This window comes from Paroedura picta, chromosome 9, assembly GCF_049243985.1.
Source record: "Paroedura picta isolate Pp20150507F chromosome 9, Ppicta_v3.0, whole genome shotgun sequence".
NCBI lineage: Eukaryota > Metazoa > Chordata > Lepidosauria > Squamata > Gekkonidae > Paroedura > Paroedura picta.
In genome coordinates, this window is record NC_135377.1 from 65,851,017 (window position 1) to 65,874,240 (window position 23,224).

Sequence of the window (23,224 nt, forward strand, 5' to 3'; positions counted from 1 at the left end):
CTTGTCAGATCTCGGAAGCTAAGTAGAGATGGCCCTGGCTAGTAGTTGGATGGGAGATCCTCCAGGGCAGGGGTAGTCAACCTGTGGTCCTCCAGATGTTCAAGGACTACAATTCCCATGAGCCCCTGCCAGCATTTGTTGGCAGAGGCTCATGGGAATTGTAGTCCATGAACATTTGCTGGCAGGGGCTCATGGGAATTGTAGTCCATGAACATCTGGAGGACCACAGGTTGACTACCCCTGCTCCAGGGAATCCCAGAGAAGTGAAGTCAGGCAATGGCAAACCACCCTGGAATGTCTCTTGCCTTGAAAACCATTATGGGATTGCCAAAAACCAGCTGTGACTTCATGGCACTTTCTACCACCACAAGAGATGCGAAAGGGGAGGAAAAGGCCATTCTTATCTCACTTTTGGAACAACAGCTGCATGTGGTAGCCCATAGTGGGAGGTAAGAGCTTGTCATGCTTGAGAGCTTACTGAATACAAGGACTTTCAGAACATGGTTGCTACAGGCACATCTTTGCCTGTGTTGTATCTGCGTCACATCATCCCATGGTGAAAAGGGGCAGAAGCCACGCATTTGCAAGATTCCTGACAGGGGACCCCTCCTGCGTTTTCCCGTTGCCTCGTCATGGCTTTTCGCCTCCTGACAAGGCAGCAAACGGTACCAACCCAAACTTCTCCACCCTGCTCTTTGGCTTGTCAATCACTGCAAGCTACCAATCCTTGCACAGTGGTTGTTTTGGGGACTCAAATGTCTGTCCCCACCGAGCCACAAAAGTATATTTTTTTAAGTGGACTTCTGCATTGCTATGGGAAAATGCCACAACACCAGAACAACTTTTTAAAAAACCTTACATTTCTGCATCGCAGCAGGATCACACCACAACGATAAAACATTCCCTCCTTAGATCTGTTTTTTTTGGGATTCTTGATATAATGGTCTCTCTCTTTTTTGTTTGGCTACATTTGTGATAGGCTGGCCATGGTAACTAGACCCTCATGAATAATTGTTTCTTCACAGTAAAGTTTTAAAACAAAGAGCAGTGACTCCAAGCTGATAGGGAGAAGGCTGCTTCATCACACACACACCCTTTCCCCATTCATACACCAATGCCAGAAAACACAAACAGGAATGTGCTTTGGCTGCCCGATCCTAAAATTACAGTGCATAATGAGGATAACATTTTATTTTTACATAGGGCACATAGCTTTGCGGTCCTGCAGCAACGCGAACCGCGCCATATTTTTATAAAAAATAATTCTCAATCTGGAAAAGGAGAAGGGAGGGTAGATGTGAGGGTGGGCAGAATGCTACCAGGACTGTTGTGTGTTTCTCCCTCCTGTTTGCTCCCTGGATCACAGCATAGCAAGAAGAGGGAAATCGAGTGGGTTTCCTTCATCTGTGGAAAATTTGTGCCAGACAAATGAGAGCTCCAGGCTGCTGCCGACGTCATGTGGAAGCAGCATTAAAACCCGTGAGCAACGAGAAGCTGTCCTGGGGGCAAATTCCTCATGTGGAATCGGTCTGAGAATTTTGTGAGAGATTTTAAACCACCTCCCTCTCCCACAGAACTTCACTGTTCAGAATTCCCTGGGGGAAAAGGTTCTGGGAAACAAGAACTCTAGACTGACTCTGCCCTGGAGAATAAATATCTGGTTCCAAATCTGATTCCAGAAAGAGCCAATTGACCTCTACCAACAATCATTTTCCTTCTACATCTACGTTTGCTCTCAGGAGTTTTTCGTTTCATCTTTTTTTTTTTTACTGCTCTGATAATGTACACAAATCACTTTTAGGGATAGTGTCATGATTGCAAAGGGAGCCATTTATCAATATGGATGCCTCTTTTGAGGAAGGACAGTTGCTGTACAAGTCTGGGCAGCCTCAGCTGAATTTTAATTTGCTATGGCATGCCAGGGATTTAAAGGATTACGGCCAGCGAAAGGCTTTAAGCATAAACCTTTTTATTTTTGCAGGTGGCTGCAGCCACTGAATGTTTCGGTGGGGCTTGATTTTTCATGCTTTGATGTAAACAGGGATGGACGTTGCCCCTCCCGCCGACCTCCCCCTCCCAGCACTGAACGATTTCAGCAATGTTCATTATTTGATATTTCTCTCTCACCCAAAGATGCCTGTTTGAGCAATACCTCTAAAGTACCATCATGTTTCTTGGTGGGTTGAATGTTGCATCTGTCTGCAAACAACTAGCATGCCTACAATGTAGACTTGCTCCGTTTAATTCACCATAGTCACACAGATGAGCTGTGGCATGGCTGGCCAAAAGTCTGTATTTGTTATTATGCATATTTAAATCAGGCTAAAAAGAAGAATTTGGGATGCACTGACAAAGTTAAGGCTCAGAAGTATGGTCTGAATTAATGCTCAAGTTGCACAGCCTGAGACACAAATACGAAGCATTTATGTCTGTCCTCAGCTCCCCAAAGCAAGGTTTTGTTGTGTACCTACAGTGACATACACACAGATGTCAGCCTCACATATTATTAAGAACACAGAGTGGATAAATGCTAAGATCTACATCCTATAATTTTCTTCCACTGTCTTCCTTTAAATGAAGATGACTTCTTCTAATGGAGAATGACCTTTTCTGATGGAGAATGGCTTATTCTCATAAAGAAAAATTCTTTACTTAAGGAAGAATAGGTTTTTATGTGACACATTTCTCTACCTTATGAAGGCTCAAAGTAGATTGCAATTGCCTTCTCTTTCTCTCCCCATAACAGGCACCTTCTGAGATCAGTGGAGCTGAGAGAGCTCTGAGAGAACTGTGGATGACTCAAGGTTATTTGGCAGACTTCCAGTGGAGGTGTGGAGAATCAGACTCAATTCTCCAAATCAGAGTCCACTGCTCTTACTCACTATACCATGCTGGCTCTATTTCTGCACTGAAAGAGAACAAAGTGGAAGGGAGTCATATAAGTTGGATCTGTAACTCTTTCAAATGTACCCACTAAAATAATAATAGTGGGCAAACACTAATGCCATGCACCAAAAGAAGGGATGAGGGTGGTCCCTCATAAGATTTCAGAATTCCCCTCTCCTGTCATGCTGTTCCTGAGATGTCTGTCTGTCTGTCTGCCCGCCCATCTGTCTGCCCATCCACCCCTCTGCAGACAACACATTAAAATCTAGTTAAAAACCAATGAAACAGTAGAAGCAACGATACCCCATGCTCCGTTATCCTGTTTCTCAGTATTTTATTCAGTGGTGGGATACTCTGGAGAGAGAAGGAAGGAGGCTGATATGAGTTTATTTACTTGTTCTGGTCTCAACCATATGCCATTTTACTTAAGCAGTTCCATCAGGACCCGGATCTTGACTGGAAACTAAGTTGCAGGCCAAGTTGCAGCCAAGGCCAAAAAGGCCCTGGCTCTGGTTGAGGCCAGCCATACTTCTTCCAGGCCAAAACCACAGTGCAGCATGATAGAGAGGAGAGCGGGGCTGGATCCTCCAAAATGATCCAGGAATTTCTCAGGTGTTGCCTGGAGTGACCTGACATATTGCAGCACACTTAGCACTGGGACAGCATGTTAGTGGAAAAGAGTCCTACTTCTCCCTAGGTGACTCCCAAGTGTTTATCCCACATAGTCTATCCAATCTGTTTGTAGCTTTAACCCTTACCACAATCAATTTTTGAAGTGGCCCAGGAGCTCTAGACAAAACAAGTGTTTCTGGATCATTTTTCTTGCAAAAATCTTATTAGAACACCACAAGTTGTGAGTCGGCATGTCTTTACTGCAAATTTCAGCCTCTTCCTCTTTCTCCAGGAGAGGTCAAAAAATGAAGACAGAGAAACAGGAGAGCTTCATTCTCAGGAGAAGGCCAAGAGGAAGCTGGATGTTAATAGGACATTGACACTGCATTAGAGATGCCAGCTATTGGTTGGGAAATGCCTGGAGACTTTGGGGGTGGAGTTGGGAGAAGGTGGGATTTGGAATGGGGGGAGTGGCCTCAGTGAATAATGCTATGGAGTCTACCTTCCAAAATAGCCATCCCCCCCCCCCAGGGAACTGATCTCTTTAGTTTGGAGATGGGCTGTAATTCCAGAGGATCCCCGGTCCCACCTGGCGGACTGGCATACGGACACTGCAAGAAAATAGGAAGGAAAGGAGAGAAGACTGTCCAACCCTGATGGTTCTTGTGTTGATCTTAGAGACCTTTCTTGTCTCTGATGAGATAAGACACCCAACCCCTGAGGGAAGCAGCTCGCATGCCTCACAGATTACATACCAATTGTTGGCACTGTGCCCTTTGAGGCTCCAGGGTGGTGGATACTTCACCTAATCTTAGTTTGTTGAAGAAGATTCATAATTTTTGAAAAGGGCCAATAATGCTGATAAGATCGTGTTTAGGAAAACATATTCCGTATTTGCCTCAAAGACATTCTGGTGAAAAGGTGCTGAGTGATTGGCCAGATCTCGTCTGTTTCCACCGGAAATGGTGCAGATGTGTCTGTACTATGTAGGGGTTTGCAGAAGGAAGAGTAGGTGAGTTCTGAACTTGCGTCTCTGATGGCAGTTCCGTCCCGAATGCTGAGGGAAACAAGAAATATTATAATGATCTCTTCGAACAATTTTGTTGGCTAGTGTTAAAGTCAGACTATGGGATATGTGTCACAATTTGACAAGGCTCTTTATTTGTTTCTAAGGGAGGAGGCGAGGTTTTTACCAGGCTCACCAGTGAAATGGAATTAAATGAAAGACTAGCAACTGGAGTTCTTTATGTCCAAAGCTTCCCTCATGATCTGCAAGGGTTGCAACTGGCAGGGCTGGACTGGGAGGTTAAAACAGCCCAGGAGAACATTGAGCCAAGTGACCTTCTAAAGGTTGGGGAGTATCACAAGGTCTGTTCATCTTCAGCTGGGCTGTGGGGAAGACGACAGTGGGTGACAGGTGAGCCGATACCTGTTCTCTTCATCATCACAAACTGGTTTGGATTGAGCCAGCCTTTTTACTCATTCTTACTGATGACAGCTCTTGTTCTATACCCAACTTGTACATACAGTTCTTATGAACCCAATCATACCCCGTTTTCATAGTTGAAGGTGTGGGCAGAGTTTGGTTAGGCAAAGAGAGGCGAAGCACGAGGATGGTTAAAAGAATAAAATAGTTTTATTATGAAGAGAGAGCCCTCCAGTCTGTCTCTGACTAACATCCTGTCTGTTCTGTTCTGGAGAAAAGCAGGCAGGAAGTGTGCTTAAAGGAGGAGGAAGTCTCCAACTGAGCCAATCAGGACACAAAAGGAGATTATTTGAAAAAATATGAGGAAGGGTGCCCCCTGCAGGACACCCCCCATATCTTGTTCAATCAGCACATTATAGATCTTGCATATTCCAACAGGGGAGGACCCCACTGGGTCAAAAGCAAAGGATCCAACCCACTGGGTCTGGCCAAGCAGGCCCCACAATGCTACAAGCCCCACAGGGAGCAGTTGGCTCAGCTTGCTCCTGGCCACTGATGGCCACTTCTACCCCTGCAAATGAAAATGGCCACTCCACCGCTGCCTACTGGTCCCCTATTACTAATCTGGAAGGTGGAGGGGGTGATTTCATCAGCAGGGTCCCAGCCTACTTTATACAACTCAAATCTTTATCCTCCACCCTTTACTATGTCCTCCAAGTAGCCCTTCAGGAAAACTAGTTGCTCACCGGAAATTAAACTGTCCACAGATGGCCCCTTAAGCAAACCCATGATCAGCTTTAGCTTAACGAGATGAAATGCGGCACAGATCCCAGACACCTGGAAGGTGAGCCTAGCAAGCGATGTGAAGGTTTGAGATGAGAAACAAGGAATTAGAGGCACACAGTCCCCTTCCAAGGAGATATAGATTTGGAAGATTGATGTGTCCTGTTAAACCTTAAGGGAAATTTGGATAGGGCTACATAATAACCAGTAGTACAAATGAAATCTCTGATTTCTATTCTGTTTCTGTCTAGACAGCATAAGACAAATGAAACCGATGACTGAGAAGAATCACATTTTCTATAATTATATAAATTACAGAAGGGATGACTGTAATCACCTAAAATGCCTCTGGGGGAGGGGATGGATTACTAGTAGACATTTTCTTAAATAGATCCACACTCCTGGGCTGAAAAAAACGCCAGTGGCAATGCCTATTAGCATAAGACTGGCGAGCTAACATAGTTAACCCTTTAGAAGTAACAGGTTAAGTATCCCTATGGAGATTTTCTTATGCCCTGTTGCATACATGCCTATTCTTTATCAGGCTTAATATCAAGGTGACATTAAAAATTAGGTCTCCTGTTTTAATGGGAAGGTACAATGAACATTTATCCTCGCAAAGACCTTGACTAACTATTAGATTTGAAACTTCTCAATTAAGCAATTCTGAATTTCGTTCAAAGGATAAACAAGTCATATATTATTTGTGGGTAAGATATTCTTGCTAGAGCCTCTTGTGGCGCAGGGTGGTAAGGCAGCTGACAAGCTGTCTGAAGCTCTGACCATGAGGCTGGGAGTTCGATCCCAACAGCTGGCTCAGGGTTGACTCAGCCTTAGAATCATAGAATCATAGAGTTGGAAGGGGCCATACAGGCCATCTAGTCCAACCCCCTGCTCAATGCAGGATTAGCCCTAAGCATCCTAAAGCATCCAAGAAAAGTGTGTATCCAACCTTTGCTTGAAGACTGCCAGTGAGGGGGAGCTCACCACCTCCTTAGGCAGCCTATTCCACTGCTGAACTACTCTGACTATGAAAATATCTAGCCTATATCATTGTACTTGAAGTTTAAACCCATTACTGCGTGTCCTCTCCTCTGCAGCCAACAGAAACAGCATCCTGCCCTCCTCCAAGTGACAACCTTTCAAATACTTAAAGAGGGCTATCATGTCCCCTCTCAGCCTCCTTTTCTCCAGGCTGAACATTCCCAAGTCCCTCAACCTATCTTCATAGGGCTTGGTCCCTTGGCCCCAGATCATCTTCGTCGCTCTCCTCTGTACCCTTTCAATTTTATCTACGTCCTTCTTGAAGTGAGGCCTCCAGAACTGCACACAGTACTCCAGGTGTGGTCTGACCAGTGCCATATACAATGGGACTATGACATCTTGTGATTTTGATGTGATGCCTCTGTTGATACAGCCCAAAATGGCATTTGCCTTTTTTACCGCTGCATCACACTGCCTGCTCATGTTTAGTTTACAATCCACAAGTACCCCAAGGTCTCGTTCACACACAGTGTTACCTAGAAGCGCATCCCCCATCCAGTAGGCATGCTTTTCATTTTTATGACCCAGATGCAGAACTTTATTTGCCAGTCCTCCCAATTTGGTGTCATCTGCAAACTTGATGAGTAGTCCCTCCACCCCTCATCTAGATCATTAATAAATATGTTAAAAAGTACCGGGCCGAGCACCGAGCCCTGAGGTACCCCACTACTCACTTCTCTCCAGTCTGATGAAACACCATTGACAACAACTCTTTGAGTGCGGTTCTCTAACCAATTCCCTATCCACCTAACTATCTGAAAATCCAGATTGCAGTCCTTCAACTTATCCATCAGAACATCATGGGGAACCTTGTCAAAAGCTTTACTAAAATCCAAGTAAATGACATCAACCGAATTTCCCCGATCCAGCAAACCTGTTACTTGGTCAAAAAAGGAAACTAGGTTGGTCTGGCAGGACCAGTTGGAGACAAATCCATGCTGACTTCCTTGGATCACCAAATTGTCCTCCAGATGTTTGCAGATCGCTCCCTTTAATATCTGCTCCAATATCTTCCCCACAACAGAGGTCAGACTCACTGGTCTGTAGTTTCCTGGGTTATCCTTCCTCCCTTTTTTGAATATTGGAATAATATTTGCTCTCTTCCAGTCCTCCGGGACATCTCCAGTCCTTAAAGATGTTCCGAAGATGATGGACAAGGGCTGTGCAAGTTCTCTGGAAAGTTCTTTGAGTACTCTCTGGTGCATTTCATCTGGACCAGGGGATTTGAACTCATCCAGTGCAGCTAAATGCCTCTCGACAACCTTTCTATCCATGTTAACCTGCCACCCAGACACTATCCTTTGGCTACGGCCATCTCTAGATATGCCTAAACACTTTGACCTGTGGGAAAAAACAGATGTAAAATAGGCACTAAGCCTTTCTGCTTTCTCTGCATCTTCCGTTAGAGTTTGTCCACCCACACCCAACAGTGGGCCTATTGCCTCCTTTACTTTACGTTTGCTCCTCACATAACTGAAAAATCTTTTCTTGTTACAATGGGCTTCCCTGGCCAATCGTAGCTCACTCTCAGCTTTGGCCTTTCTGATGATTGATCTACAGTGCCTAGTAACCTGTAGGTACTCTTCTTTAGAGCTCTGTCCTTCCCTCCATTTCCTGAACATTTTCCTTTTCTTTCTTAGTTCCTCTTGAAGTTCTCTGTTCATCCAAATAGGCTTCTTAGAGCTCCTGCAGTGTTTTCGTCTTTCTGGGATAGTCATTGATTGAGCCTGCAATAGCTCTTGTTTGAGTAGTGCCCACCCTTCACATGCTCCCTTCCCTTCCAGCATTCTCGTCCATGGTATGATACTCATCATGTCTCTCAGTTTATTAAAATTTGCCCTACGAAAATCCAACATCCACGTCTGGCTACAAGCTTCCTTCGCTCCCCATCTCAAAAGGAATTCTATGAGGACATGGTCACTTCCCCCTAGGGTCCCCACCTCCTTCACCTCATCCACCAACTCTTGCCTGTTGGTCAGTATTAAGTCCAGTATGGCTGAACCTCTTGTGGGTTCATCTACCATTTGATAAATGTGGGTTCATCTACCTTCCATCCTTCCGAGGTTGGTAAAATGAGTACCCAGCTTGCTGGGGGGTAAAACGGTAATGACTGGGGAAGGCACTGGCAAACCACCCTGTATTGAGTCTGCCAAGAAAACACTAAAAGGCATCACCCCAAGGGTCAGACATGACTCTGTGCTTGCACAGGGGATACCTCTACCTTAAGATATTCTTATTTATTTAATATACTTTTATCCTGTCCTTCAACCGAGGAGCTTGGAGTGGCATGTATCAGTCTCCCCTCCTCCATTTTACTCTCACAACAACCCTATGAGGTAGGTCAGGCTGAGAATGAATGACTGAAGATCACCCAGTTAGGTTCGTGGCAGAGTGGGGCTTTGAACTTCGGAGTCGCAGATCCTAGTCCAATACTTTAACTCTGCCTTTCTCAAAGTTTTGACCATGGAGTAACCTTTTTTCAGGCTTCAAGTAACCCCAGAAGCGATGCCAGCTGACCATGCTTCCGTTCCACACCCCTGGAAGTCACATTTTTACAGTATGCAGGACATCATCACTAATAACATAAAATGTTTGTTAAATAAGGAATTAGTTTCATTTTTGTGTTTGCAATACCTTCCTGAGCAAAACACGGAAGTATTCATCTCAGCTGTCATAAAGCCCACCATGCAAAGCAGCAAGTCTCAGGAAATGATCTGTGTGATTTGGAGACCACTTATAATGCCAACCTCTAGGGATTCCCTGAAATTACAACTCATCTCCACACTACAGAGATCAGGTTTCCTGGAGAAAATGGCTGCTTTGGAGGGTAGACACAGTCCTCTCTTGTTTGAATATTTGATTGCCTTTGCTTGCATCCTTTGCTGCCAGCGAGGCTCTGAGAAGAAATTCTGGGAGGGAGAAAATGGGGGGGGGGGGGGAAGTATTGCAGATTCAGTTCTTCCCATTGCTTTTCCTCTGTGTGTGAATTCAACAAGGACATCACAGTTCAGACAGAGGAGCAAAAAGTCACTCTGCCCTCCTGACACCTCCCTGGGTTAGTTAATCCCTGGGGTTACTAGGAATCCTGGCTGAGATGATTGCTTTAACTACTACTCCAAGTTGGTGTACTCAAATAATTTGTGAATTATGAATTTCTGCTTGGTTTACAGAAGGGGAGGTGGCATCAGGAGGGAAAGCAATTCAGTTTCTCTTTCTTCTTCTTCTTCTTCTTCTTGAATTCTACCCTTTTTCTCCTGCCCCTTTTCAGGCAGCTGCTCACCCCACCTCTTTGTAGGAAGCACCTCCCTCTAGATCAGGCTTTTCCAACTAGGGTTTCATGAAACCTTGGGGTTTCTTTAGAGCCCTGTAAGAGTTTCCTGAATGCGTGGGAGTTAATTAATTTTTAATATATTTTAAAAATGTGTTAAACGTTTATTGGGTGATATGACCATATATGGCCACACTGACCTGCCCCCCTCTCCCAAAATAGCCAATGATGGGCTTGGAGGGGGTGGGGAGGGGAGGGGCCCCAAGTGGGTGTGTACACAGCTGTGCTTCCCAACCATATTCTGCAGGATCGCATCACTTCTGGGATTTTTTGAAGCCCGAAGAATGTTTCAGGGGTTTCTCTAGAGTGCAGTGTTTTTTGAGGCTAGGCCCACTTTGCAGGTGAAGGCCTGTAGCACACCTTTAAATCATAAACTTTTTTACGAGGATTACGTACACATGGATGTGTATGTGAAAAAGTTTGATAATTTTAAAGTTACAATATTTTTAATGACGGGAAACACAAGTATGAACATGCAGCCTATTAGGGACCTGTAAAGAATACCCTTTGTGTTACGAGGAAATTTAACACTGAACTGTGAAGAGGAAACATCAAACTTAAAAAGCTGTGCTGCTTTATTTATTTTTTATTTATTATATTTATATACCGCCCTCCGCGGGGGCTCAGGCTTTGGCCAATCTCAGTCTCCCAAACTGTGCATTTGAAAGCCAAGAGACAATAGAAAACCTGGCTGAGACGACACTGTCAATCAGGGAAAGTGGGGAGAAGGAAAATGTGATGTGACTGGAAATGTTAAAGCAGAGCCCCTTAAACATAACAACAAAGGGGACTGTGGCCAGCCCCACCTTACAGCTTGCCCATCAAAATAAGCAGATTAAAGTTGACAAAAGCAAAGTAAACAAAGTAAACTTTATTGATCAGCTTGCCATTTTGAATTTTGTATAGGGTCAGCTGCCTGCCTGTACTGTCCTATTTCTATTTAGGCTGGTTTATGGAGAGCCAAAGTTAAGGTGACCATTCCCGCTTTTAGGGCATTTGCCCTGTGTCCCATGGCGTTTCCTGCCTGTCCCATGGCATTCTCATATTTTAAATTTTTTAATTTTTGTTCTAAATTTTTAAAATTGTTTTTTGACCATGCGGCAGGCAACTGAGTAGGCAGCTCGGGCTCAGGAGGCCCCCGTGCAGGTGCTCGGGCTTCGGGTTCCATGGCGGGGCTTCCCAGCCAGGTCTGCTGCTGCCTGCTTGGGCGGCCTTCCTGCCTCCAGACCTTGCTGCCGCCCAGGCCACTGCCGCCCTAAGGCCAGTCGGGGAGGGGGGAGGCATCCCACCTTGTGACCACAGATTTCTTGTCACCTTAGCCAAAGTTACCAACAAGACAGTTTTAGAGTAAGGTGACCAGAAATCTGTGGTCACAAGGCGAGATGCGTTGCCGCAGTGGCGGCTGCAATCGGGCCCTCCCTTTCCCCCGTCCCCAACCAAAGTCGGGACAGATGGTCACCTTATTTTAGAGAGGAGCAAACCAACTATGTCACTAGAAGGCAAGATATTACGGCTAAAGCTCACTTACTTTGGACACATCATGTGATCGAACTTGTTAGAAAGATCATTAATGCTCGGCATGGTCAGCGGCAAAAGGAAACGTGGTCATCAAAGGATCTGCTGGCTCTGTATGAACAAAGCCAACACAGAGATGACCATGAACCAACTAAAAGAAGCGGTCATTGACAGAGACATGCGGCGGAAACTTTCCTATAAGATTGTCGAGGGTCGGACACGACTGAACGGATGATATCATCATTAAGGAGAGGGAAGTTCTAAGGGTGCATTAACTAAAGTCTGAAACCTTCCTTCAATCAAAGGAGTCTTGACTTCCTTGTACAGAAGAGGCTCTTCTACAAGAAGAATGGATAGAGTAATATGGGACCTAGTACAATTTCAAAAATCTTAAAAGGAAGTCAGATATGCTGCTGCCCAAAGCTGAGGGCAGCAGCATTTAAAAAAAAAAAGTGCAATATACATTTCTTCCAATATAAAATATGTAGAAAATAGAAATCTACAGGAGCCATGCATGAATGAATAACTTAACTGCAGACTTCATCTTGACTGAATTCAATACGGTACATGTGGAACAACTTCCATAATAAGAAAAGATTTCTTAAAGAGGATCCATGTATTGAATTCCTAGCAATATGTACTTTGTAAAGTCAGCCAATGATGACTGACTCAGCTGATTTTACCATTCATTCATCACAGGCGCATGGGTAAAGGTCGAACTATTTTCTTTCTGGATTTCGCTGAGTACACGATGCAATTGTGCACAAACAAGTCACAGCTTGTTGGCTACATTCTACAGTGGTTCCATTGATGTGATTCAAATGCAGACACATGGTGAAAAGTGAAAGGTCATAAATGCACTTAAAAACAAAGACTGTGATTGTTCATTATACTATTCATTATCCATTATGTGATATGTATTAGAGTTTAGAAACAATTCTTTAACAGAGAAACAGACTTTTCTTTGACATGTATGTTTTCAATAGGTGTTGACACCAGGCTTGGTATATTTAATTTAAAAAAAAACATCATAGAGTGCCATGCGCATGGTGCTTCGGTGCTCAAAGTGGCTAGTGTCTCCCAGTGCAGCCAGCGCCACGCTACGGGGGGGGGTACAGGCATCGGTGGGCGCACACATGCAGGTGCTGATGCCTGCGCCTCCCCCCCCCCGCGGGAGAGACCGGCTGCTTTGGGCGCCAAAGCACCCAACCCTAGATGTTATCCATGCACTATAAAAAAGTGGATGAACCATATTTGCATACAGATGGAGGTACAGTGCATACAAACCCAGGACTTGTTCTATCATCTTCCTTCATTTAGGGCTGGTTCTCTCCTGCGCTTGCGTGAATCCTAGAGAACACAGGCACGGTTCACTCTAGTGGCTTGACAAGCAAAGCTAGGGAAAGAGGCTTCTCCCAGCCCCAGAATAATTCTGTCCTTGGAGAAGCATCCATCTCTGATACACTTGGTTTTATGCATGCCTAAACCTCCATAACTGTGCACCATGATTGTGGCACTAAGAAAACAAGACTACTTTGCATGTAAGATGTGGTATAGGTGGTCTTAGTAGAACCACATTCTTTTCAATTAATTCCAGCCTTTTCCTCCAAAAAGTGTGTTGCTTAATACAGCTACATAATGCAACAATATCTTCCGAATTGAAGCCAAGAGCTGATGTGGGCTGAAGTGCCATCAAGTAACAATGGCCCTGTAGGGATTCAAGGCAAGAGGTGTCCATAGGTGGTTTGCCATTGCCTGCTTCTGTGTATTGACCCTGGACTTCCTTGATGGTCTCCCAGCTTCCAAGATTTGGTGAGATGGGCACGAACCAAACCATGAAACAAAATTTGTGATGAATTTTTCCCTGTTGATGGTTCGTGAGCAGAGGTTTCTCACAAACCTCCATGAACTTTTTGAGAGGTTTATGCAGTTTGTGATGGTTTGTGAATGGAGCAGAAAATGAGGATTTAAAGGGACGCTGACTCCTTTCAAGCCCCTGCTTTCTCTTCCCTGTGAAAACTGCCACTCAGCTGTTTCAGGCTCGCTGGTGCAGTCTCTTTAAACTTTCAAGGGACTGCTTAAGACATCCCCAAACCATTGTGCATTAGTGAACAAGGTGCTGCCCACTGCTTAGCTATTTTTTGAGCTGTCTACAATCCCATTCAAAGGGACTGCAATCCCTTTTAATGGGGTTTGCAGGGCCATGAAGCACATGTACCAGCTCTCAACTGGGCCATTTGGTTTGGTTGTGGTTCAGTTCATGATTTAGCCATGAATCACAAATCAGACTGAACTACAGTTTCCTGGTCCATGCCCATCCTTAATAGCTATTATTCCCAATCTGTTTGTTTTAAAATATGTATTTTAAATATCTATACTCTACCTTATCTCTTTAGATTCAAGTTGGCTATTTTAAAAATAGCAAGTTGTAAACACATCTTAAACCACAAGCAGAAGGTTGTCTGGAAAGACCAAGGCTGGCATGCTGGGGAATACCAAGAGGTCAATAAGTATGAACACCACAGGTTGCAAAGGACTTTAAAAGTAATAACCAAAACTTTGAATTGAGCCCACAAGTGAACAGATCATCAGTACAATTAACCCAGAAGGTGAAGCCAAATCACAGTGTCTGAATTGGGGCAACATTGGCTCCTATCACATGCTGTGAAATAGAGCAAAGGATCAGTCAATTAAAGGCTTAAAATCCAAATCCTGAAGTTTAACTAAAGAAAGCTGTTTCATTTCTACCACCAAGACCCTCCTCACAGCACCCAACGGTCATATTGCATATATTCAAAGGCAACGACCGAAGACGTTTAGGAACGTAGAACAGCAGAGCTATGAATCACTATTGCATTAGCCCCATATTTTAAAAAATGCTGAAATGGCAACCAAATATTCAAATGAAGGGGGACCTCAGCTTTTGAATGCTTTAATTTTTTGCTTGACAAGTCAACCAAATTAAAGGGAAACAGCAACCTTGGAATGTTCCATCTGACCACTCTGCTCCCATTATCCAGAGAATCATTTGCCATCTGAGAAGTGGCATCCGTTGAACTCCCTTGTGTATGTTCACTCTTCTGGAAACTGCAGAATCATAGAGGTACCTGTCCATAAAGCTGATTTCTAAAGATGAGAACAAAGGCGGCAAAGGCAATTAATATTTTGGGGCTATTTATGCCATTACAGAGCATTGTCAGCCTAAAAATTTCAAGTTGGCAGTTCTTTTCAACCGTTTGGGAGCCATCAAACTGGGCAGGGAACAATGTGACATGCAGGGCAGGGAAATCCCATCCATACCTTGCTAGCCCCCTTTACTGCATTTCACTCCTATCCCAATGCTCTTGCCATTTTCACTTCCAGCTTGGTGCAGTGGTTAAGAATGGCCGCCTCTTAGAGAGCAGGGTTTGATTTCCCACTCCTCCTCCACATGCAGCCAGCTGAGTGACCTTGGGCCAGTCACAGTTCTCTCAGAGGCTTCTCAGTTTCACCTACCTCCCAGGGTGTCTGTTGTGGGGAGAGACATGGAAGGCGATTGTTAGCTGATTTGAGACTCCTTCTTCTTCTTGCCTCACCATTCCTGCTTTCAAAGCCTTCCCATACCTCAACTTGCAGACATTGCTGAGTTAACTGCAAGTCACCTGATCCTGAACCATTTCATGAGATCCCAGACTGCATTTTCTGTTTGGAGGTCATTTAAAACCCCACAATTTTTTTTTTAAAAGGGCTGGGATATTTTTGTCCTGCAAAGTTTGGAGGTTCCCTAAGTTGGCAACATATCTTTTCTTTCTCTATCTCCGTGGTTCTCAACCTGGGGGTTGGGACCCCTTTGGGGGCCGAACAACCCTTTCACAGGGGTCACGGCAGGGCGAGCAGCTTGGCTGGGGGGGCACTGCCACTGTTGCCGCTCCTCTTGCAGGGACCCACATTTGGCCACCAGCCACTCCAGCAGTACCTCCAGCGCAGTCTCCTGCCAGCTGCCCCAGGTGGCAGCGCAGCTCGATGGGACAAGAGGCAGAACTGAACTGAGAAATGACGGGAAAAAACAATTTATATACAGTCATGAACAATGGATCTTCACGCCATTGGTCAGTTTCAGTTTAATTTCTGTGAAAGAACACTTGCATAATGTTATGGTTGGGGGTCACCACAACGTGAGGGATTACGAAGGTTGAGAACCATTGCTCTATCTGGTCCCATTGTGCAGATTTTTTGATCTACACAATGGGTAGATCAGGGTCTGAAAAAATGTATGAACGATCACAGCAAGGGGAAGGCATTCATTGAATGCCCCTGCCTCAGATAACTGGGAAAGAGCTTCAAGCTCCTATGGAGATGAGGACGCTGGTGAACCTGGTTATTGAGCCCAGTGGTTTGGGACACGTCCCTCTTGGTGACTCAACATGTCTCAGGTCCTTTGTTCCCCCTCCTCCCCCACCCTCTTGCCGAGGAGTGCCTGGCAACCAGCATGCTGTTTAGACATTCTGGTATAATGGTGCTTTTGCACAAATTATTATTTAATAAAATTATTATTTTATTAATAAATATATTTATAATAGCAAGAGCAGGTAAATGTTGGGCCAATACTTTTAACCAACTAGGTCAAACCTGACAGGAAATAAAAGGAAATTGAAGAGGCAGCAGTATAAACAAGTGTCATTGGTCACACCACATTTTTAAACTGGAGAGGACCCCCAAGATGTATGTGGCTGGTCAAGTGTAGGTAACAGATAAATCATGTAAATAATGAAATTTCAGAAGTTGCCTGCCTTCGATAGTCCTTTTCTGTACAAATCATCTGCAGTATCTACATACCTTAGATGATTGCTTATCCTGGGTTAAAAGGAAAAGAAACCCAGAGTTCTCTGGTATGTTTAGGGAACCTGAAAAACTAAGTAGCCCTGAAACAGCTCCTGGATAACTTAAGTAAGCAAGCCAAGTTGCATGAGGCAAAATTTCCTCAGGTCAGCAATTAACATGACCTGGGGCAAAATTATTTTATTCTATTGCAGAGAGATGAATTGTGATGACACTTGAAGTTCCTTTCCAGCTTTATGAGTCTGCCTTTGATCAGGTCTGCTGTGGAAAGAAGGTCACTGCATTTGGACCCTAATTCTCTCATGCAGGAACTCTTTATATTTTTCATTCTCTTTTATTACAACTGCTTGAGTCCACTTGAATTCATTGCCACAGAAGAGAGGATGCTAGACTCGCTCGGTTAAATAGGTAGAAACGTCTTTCTTAGTTAGTCACAGCGGCAGCCCTGCATTCCAGTGAACTAAATAGTAAAATTGCCTGGGGTAATATACAGGAAAGGTACGCTTGGGTTTGACATAGATTGGCCTGTTAGAATTTCACTTCTGAGAATTCTGCAGAGCTCCCTGAAAGCGAACATTACTGGCGACCTCAGAGATACTTGGAATGTCTTGGAATTCGACATCCTCTTTCCGAAAAGAAATCAAGGGTTAGATGGCAGCAGGACTTCTGGGCTGTTTGGCTTTAATGTTTGCAAGTGACTCTGGTCGGAGGGGAAGAGAATTAGGGCAGAAGCCATTAAGTAAAATCATTTTCCGAACCAAAGAAAACACGAGAGGTACTCCTAGCTCACCTTCTCGGTTAGGCTGATGATGATGGCTGAACTAAATTCTCCAACTGTGCTGCTGCTGCTGCTAGCCCATAATTGTCCCAGTTATGAGAGTTTCAGTGCGGTCCTTTCCACTTAAGTCAATAAGCTGAAAAGGGTATAATTCTGTTAAGGATTGTACTGTTTGTTTACCGGTGTTGAAAATGCAAATAGATTTAACTATGAAATAAGATAGATCAGGGGGTGAGTCATGTAGATCTCCTTGGTTTTCCCAGACGTGCAGTGCCTTGAAAGAGAAGGCAGCATTACATTTTGAGGGAGCAAAGGGAAAGCAATGAAAAGATTTAGTCAAGATAATCTAGCCTTTTCAGTGCTCAGTTCATCTCAGACTTTGAGTTTTTTTCAGCCAATTGTGCCTTTTAGACTTTTTCTGCATGGGGCTAAGTCGGTGCTCGTCTAGTTGCGGGGCTAATCCCTGCTTCCCATTGATGTCTAAGCTGGCCCAGAGCTGACTTGGGCCTGGCCCAACTCAGGCCCTTAGTTGCCCTGCAGCAAGGGAATGTGGATTCTTCCTGTGTACCCTGATGTGTCATGGGCATCATCAGGGCCTGCCTGGTAGGGAAGAGCTGGGCCATCTAGGCCCAGCTCCTCCTCTGCTCTGGGGTGACTGTGTTGTCCCAGAAGGGACACAAAATGCCATAGGTGGCTCTGTGGTGCTGTATAGCATCACGGAGTTGCCTGGCACATTTTTTGTTTAGGAATGCAGTGTTGCTACCGTGTTCCTAAACAAAAAGACCTCGGATATGTGGTTCCAGACTGCATAAGGTCTTTAAGGTCAAAACCAAGACCTTGAACATGATCCTGTCCACAACTGGCAACCAATGCAGCTGCCTCGGCACAGGCTGGATGTGAGCCCTCCAAGGTGTTCCTGTGAGGACTCTAGCAGCTGCATTCTGTACCAGCTGTAATTTCCAGGTCAGAGACAAGGGTAGGCCAGTGTAGAGCAAGTTCCATAAGACCACTGCATAGATCACCATGGCCAGGTGCTCTGAAGAAATGCAGGGTGCTAGTAGCCTCCCCTGGTGTAGTTGGTAAAATTCCTGGCAGACTACCCTCATGACCTGCTCTTCCATAGAAAAGGAGGTGTCAAGGATCACCCCCAAATTCCTGACTCAGGGCGCGATGTTAAGTTGCACCCCAGCCAGGTCGGGTAAACACTCTTCCTGACCTTCCCCCTTCCTTCCTAGCCATAGGACCTCCTTCTTGGAGGGGTTGAGTTTCAGATGACTCTGCTCAAGCCACCCAGCTATGGCTTCCAAACATCTAGCAAATGGTTCTGGGGAGGAGTCTGGGCAGCTGTTCATGAGGAGATAGAGCTGGGTGTCATTTGCATATTGATGACAACCCAGCCCAAAGCTCCGCATCAGCTGAGCCAGAGGGTGCATTAAAATGTTAAAGAGTGTAGTGGAGAGCACCAGCCTTTGTGGGACTCTACAAGGGAGCCGAAATGTGTGGGACAGCTCATCCCCCTCTGCAACCCTCTGTGTCCGGTTCTACAGGAAGGAGAGCAGCCACTGGAGGGCTGTCCCACGTATCCCTGTCCGGCAAGGCGGTGGGCCAAAAGCTTGTGGTTGACCACATCAAACACGGCCAACAGATCTAACATCACAACATTTTAAGTTGAGCCACAGAGTAAAACTTCTATCAAGGACCAGAGAGCACATTTCCAGACGGGAGGAAAAAGTTTTTGGGTTTTTTTTTTTTAAAGATAAGGTTTATAAAATAATGCTCTCAACAATTTCTGGCATAAATCTTGACTTTAAACAGGTCGTTCCCTTGTCTTGCCACACAGATCATTTATTTAAGTGGTGATAATAAAAGGTGTCAGCAATTCAGTTGTAAGCTCTCGAAGATTTCTGTGTGCACTGACCTTTAAGTGTTTGTATCTTGACAGGTGAGCTGTTCTTAACGTCTCCCGTGAGATATGGTGAGGGCACAGGGTCAGGAACGCTAATGATAAAATTACCATTTACCTTTTACCTCGCCAGCCTCAGTGCCTGACATTATAAATGTAGGTAACCTTTCACCTGAAGGCTCTCTTTCTTCTGTGCTGCTAAAGATTATGGAGAAAGGAACATACCTACAGCTGCAGAAGGGGGTTTAGGAGGGGTGGATTAAACGTAGTCACTGAATGGAGTGATCTTTTTGCCCTCTCTTATTTCTTGCCCGAATGACAAATACACATTTTAGAAAAAGACAATAATACAGGAACTCCTCTCTTTCCTGTATAAAGTTTCATTTTGCAAGAAATGTCTGGTTTTGCCAGTCAAGAATTCACAGGTTCTTGAAAGTTTAGGGGCATATGCCTAGGAATTTGAGGAGAAATTAACCTATGAGTATACCATGGGGTGATCCTATTAGGGATGCCAGTCCCCAAGTGGGACTTGGGGATCTCCTGAAATCATAGCTCATTCCTTGGATAAAATTACTACTTTGGGGGGTGGACTCCATAGTATTGCACTCCACTGAGGTTCCCCTCCCATAATTCTGGCAACTCTCACTGCCACCCCCAAAGTCTCTGGGTATTTCTCAACCCAGAGCTGGTAACCCTAGATACTACTGATAGTTTGTATAGAGCCTATTCTGCACACAGTAGATAATGCACTTCCAGTGCATTTTAGAAGTAGATTTTCCTGTTCTGCACAGGAAAATCCAGCTGCCAAAGCACATTGAAAGTGCATTATCCTATGTGTGAGGATTGGCCCAGGCACTAAGAATTGAGCTTTCAGTCAATGTGTGACCCATCAGCCAAATGGCACAAAGAGAAGCTGAAAAAGCCAAGCTGACAATGGCAAAGTTCTGTAATACTTATTAAGGATGTGTCAGAGTAAAAACGAGTCCCAGATTATATAACTCATTTTCAACATTGTGATTCATCTTCTTCTGTGACTCTGAATATTTTGAATAGACTTGTCATTCATATAACAATATGCATTCGAAATAATATATTTATTTTTGTAGGGAATTTTTGCTAGGTGGACCTCTGTGTACATCTTAATCTGGAAAAATAAAGCGGGGGGGGGGGGGAGTGCGCAATTTAATTTAGTGTTCAGGAACCAAAAGATCATTGACATACTGTAAAATCACGTCCTGAGAAGTAGCAGCACAGTTAAGCAGAATGTATAATTTTAATGGCATTCATATAACTTGTAGGACTGCTTCATAAATCATGATAATATAAGACTTAAAATGCATAGATTAATTTTAGATTAATTTTTCCTCCAAATTTTGCAGAGCATAAATGTTATTGGTCTGTGACTGCAGGTAAACGGATTTGCAGCCACACATCTCTTTGCAGCTCCATGGTTATAATAAAATCCTCTCCTTTGACAAAAATTGTAAAATTGGTATTGAAATGGATGTAAAAATATTCTGAGCATTATTAGTTCCTGGAGAGGCACAGAGTGAACAAAAGCACAAGCAGATCAAAAATAAAATAAAAAGGCACATTGATTTAGTGATTTCGCTGTCTCCTGATTGCATTGAACATGATTTATAATGAGGCATAGAAGTGGAATATTTTCTGTCTAGCATAGAAGGAGGATAATATTGGCAAGAGAGGGAAATTTATATCGTTCCTTTTAGGGGGAAAAAATGAATATTTTCGCCTTCCTGTCTCTCCCTCCCCCTCCTTTGACCTCATTCTCCTATCATTGAATTTTGTGGGGCAGCGAACCAGGACAAGAGTGTGCTGGAAAAATTCTTCCCCTGGGAAACTGGTGCTCAAATCAAATGTGTTGAAAGGACATTGGCAGAGATGTCATTCAGGCTGGATGGATTGGCAGAGTCATTTCCAGGCTTATCAGATCATGTTCCACTTGTCTGAATACTCTTGTTTTACTTTTGTGCATCAACACAAACTGAGCTGCCCAGTCCCAAATAAAACCCCCATAGCTCTCATTTCTTCAGCACAAAGGACTCAACTGTGCATTGCAAAATGCATCCCATTTCTGACCTTTTCCCCTTTGTTTTCTTAACGGAATGCCAGTTACACATGCGTGTGTATACTTGGTGCCATGCTGCACCTGATACAAGTGTGTATTCATCTCTGATTTTTAAAAAATTGTTTAAAGCACTTTAGAAATCCTTGTTCCATCCATTCCGGTAACTAACTAAAAGGGCATTTCAGTCACCCTTGGGGTTATCAAGGCAAAGGTTTACCACTGCCTGTCATGGCGTCATGACTCTGATATTCCTTGGTCTCCCATCCAGACATTAGCCAGGGCCAACCCTGCCCAGTTTCCAAGATCTGATGAGATCGCGTTATCCAGGTTATGGCATAGATCAGCCTTTCTCAACTTTTTGACCATTGAGAAACCCCTGAAACATTCTTCAGGCTTTGAGAAACCCTAAAAGTGGAGTGATCTTGCAGAATTTAGTTGAGAGGAATAGCTGGGAAGGCCCTCCCCTTCCCACTCCTTTCAGGCCCGTCATTGGTCATTTTGGGAGGGGTTGGGTGGGTATCACCTGATAAATGTTTAACACATTTTAATAATATTTTTATAAATCAATTTACTCCTCCAAATTCAGGAAAGTGAAGAAATCCCAGGAGTTCATGAAACCTTGATTGAGAAAGCCTGGTATAGATATACTCGAGATTAAACTAGATTTAGGTGGGCAGCCACATTGGTCTGAAATGAAGAAACGAAGACGAGTTGATCCAACAAAGATAGAAGGTGAAGAAGAAGGACCGGCAACAATGCTGAATCAATCATTCTTTCTTGAATGTAAAGAAATATGTTGTTGAGAATCAATTTCTTTCAGTCTTAGAAAATTCATGGAGCCAAGGTAAAACGAGGTCCAGATTCATTCTCGCTCCTGACTAAAAACATTAACCCTTTTTCAGTCAGTCAGTGGCTGACTCTTTCTAAGTAGACTTAGTCTAACAATTTTAATCCCAGTTCAAAATCTTGATTTCTGGAAGGCAAGTCCAATTCAAACCTCACTGTAAGCTGGAATTTGATTTAAGTCTTTTCAAATCGAAAGGAGGGAGAAGCAAGAGGAACAGGCAACAGACTGCATCCACTCTGGACAGGGCGGTTTCACTATGCTTGGCATAGTGGTTAAGAGCAGCAGCCTCTAATCTGGAGAACTGGGTCCATACGCTTCCATATGCAGCCAGTTGGGTGACCTTAGGCCAGTGACAGTTCTTTCAGAGCTCTATCAGCCTCACCTACCTCACAGGGTGTCTGTTGTGGGGAGAGGAAGGGTAGGTGACTGTAAACCTCTTTGAGACACGTGAGGCCTGCTGGGTGACCTTGGGCCAGTGACAGTTCTCTAAAACTCTCTCAGCCTCATCTACCTCACAGGGTGTCTGTTGTGAGGAAAGGATGGGAAGGCGATTGTAAGCTGCTTTGAGACTCCTTCACATAATAAAAAGCGGAGTACAAAACACCAACTTTTCTTCTTGTTGTTTTAATGTCTGAATGCCATTCTAATTATCCACTCAGTCATTTTCATGCCCCCCCATCCCTGTTGCAGAAGTAATTTATGTTTAAGGAAAGTATAATATTTAAAAGGCTTTTAAAAATATACATTTGCTTAAAAAAAAGAAAAAGCTTTGAAAGGGCGACAAGGCTTTTTGGATAGAAGCACCTTCTGTTTCAGAGACTGCTTATTGATTTTATAAAGTTTCAAAAGAACATTAATCATGCAAAACCTCAGACCGCTGACACAAGCCCAGGAATAGAAGGGCCCTGCTTGTCTTTCGCAGCAAGATTTAGGTCAACACATTTCTGAAAAGCAGTCAATAGTCTTGTCCAGGGGTAGTCAAACTGCAGCCCTCCAGATGTCCGTGGACTACAATTCCCAGGAGCCCCCTGCCAGCATTCGCTGGCAGGGGGCTCCTGGGAATTGTAGTCCAAGGACATCTGGAGGGCCGCAGTTTGACTACCCCTGGTCTTGTCATACAAACCTCCTGATACACTTCAACATTGCAAGGTAGGATGGAGGTCTTAGCAGTCCACATTCTTTACAATGAATTTAG